Consider the following 2,171-nt stretch of genomic DNA (forward strand, 5'->3'; position numbering starts at 1 on the left):
TTCACAACTTCTACTTCTAAGAAAATTTAATAATGTCAAACAATTATAACAAATTTTTATGGGTTTATTTATCGTGAGTTTTGAAAAAATTTGTGCTACTATTATTATAGTACTTCACCATGAAAAGCACAATGATTAAAAATACTGATATGCCATAAAAAAGGAATACTAATTCCTAAAACCAAGAGGTCACATTTATGTTATCAGTAATGCTTCGTTGTAGCAACATTAAATTACCTGATTAATTTATGATTCCCGTCTATGTGATACAGAGATCTCGGAGCTCTCACATTATACTGTCTTCGCCGTATTGTGTGAAGTCGGCGTGTAAATGAGCAATGAGGATCTATCCTTCGTAACGATTCCCTAACTCTTATTTCCTGAACCCAAATCCCCCTACGAAGAAGATGGCCTTGCATTGTGCAGTTCCCGCACATAGGAAATGAACTTTGAATGCTTCTGGTCATTAAATCTAGTTCATTGTCAGTAATTTCAGCATACTGGGCTGTAATGGATATTCCATACTGCTCCATTCTCCTAAATATCGTGCGAACAAATACACCAATTATACCAGCAATTTGGGGGACGGTGAAATGATTCTCTACTAAATAAACCAACTGGCTTTTAGGAATATTAAACATTGGACGACCAGCTCTACCACTGGTGGGTGAGGGCTTTCTTCTACGGCATTGAATTCTGTCAGCAAGCCCAGAGCTCTTCTCACGAGTTCGCTTGCTTCATTCTCACTGTCATTTAATCCCTCTTCAAAATCTTTCACTAACAACTCTCTGTAAACCAATTCAAATGAAAATAAGCTGCCATCCACATCAGGTGTAAGTATCAGCTCAGTGTTACGTGACAAAACACTTGCTACCCTACGAAGAGTGTCACAAATCCAGGTGTACTCAGCCATCAATCATTAATTTTAATCAATGTGTCTATTGTCACGTGATTCTAAGTTGCGAAAGTGAAAATCAAATTGCTGTACATTATAAAAATAATCACATCAGTCATTACGAATGATAATAAGACTCAGCAATAAGTGACAAAAATTTATTCACAAAAATAATTAATGTCAATCAGAAATGCATTATTGGAAACCACCATCTGCAGGAGGCAAGAAAGTAGAGAGGGTCAGTGACATTACTCACATTATTTCCTACAACGAAAAATAAAACTAGAAATCTACAAAACAAGTAGAAAAAGGTCATCTTCTATTCTTAAGTTACTAAATGTATGAACCCAGCCTAACCCCACACTTCTGAATAAGAAACAACTTTTAAAAAATCCACGAAATGTGTCTGAAATGGTTTGTTAAATGCAATCATCATCATGAAATCAAGTAATGACTTAAACACTTCACAAAAGAACTTCAAAGAGACTGAAAGACGGTGACAGTAGACCTAACAAAATTCAGTTAATGCTAGAATTAAACCACAGATACAACCAACACCTTAACGATATGAGCTAGCCACTTCTTCATAAACCTCTGCATATACGTGATGTTCGTGAGCTTCACTCCACAGATATAACGGAACACTGCAATGAAATACACATGGAAGCCAGTACCACCCTGCAACACAGCCAGCTGCCCCAGTTTAAGAAGTACACTCCCTCCTATTGATGTACATTAGCAATAACAAAATTAACTCAATGCTTATAGTCTGTTGGAATGTCTGCATAACCTACTCTTAGAGCAACAGAGTTGCTTCTCATTAATGTTGTGAACCCCTTTTATTAACATTAGTATGTGGACACAACTGCACGTTGTAGTAAAGAGAAAAACTGTCATATCCAGACCCTCAAAACTCCACCTAAAAGAATATAATCATTGCAAATAATCGACACAATGATAAAACGTGTATCAGTTTAGAGGAGACTCTGCTGCATTTCTTTGTACTCTTGCTTCCAGGAAATTATTTCTCTTCATCATAATAGTCATCAATTCTTCTTTGACAATATCCTAAAGAATTGGGGTCAATTACAATTGAAATTTGAATTAAGTACAATTACAATAACATAATTGTACAATTGTCATTGATACGTGTATGAATATTAAACCATCGACCGTAAATGTAATTGCAGCTAGTCATAACTTACATTACCAGATGAGACACATAATACAGATAATTAAAACAGTTTAGGTGATATTCTCTATCCATGAGGTAAAA

Source organism: Amphimedon queenslandica, unplaced genomic scaffold, assembly GCF_000090795.2.
Source record: "Amphimedon queenslandica unplaced genomic scaffold, v1.1 AMPQUscaffold_13233, whole genome shotgun sequence".
NCBI lineage: Eukaryota > Metazoa > Porifera > Demospongiae > Haplosclerida > Niphatidae > Amphimedon > Amphimedon queenslandica.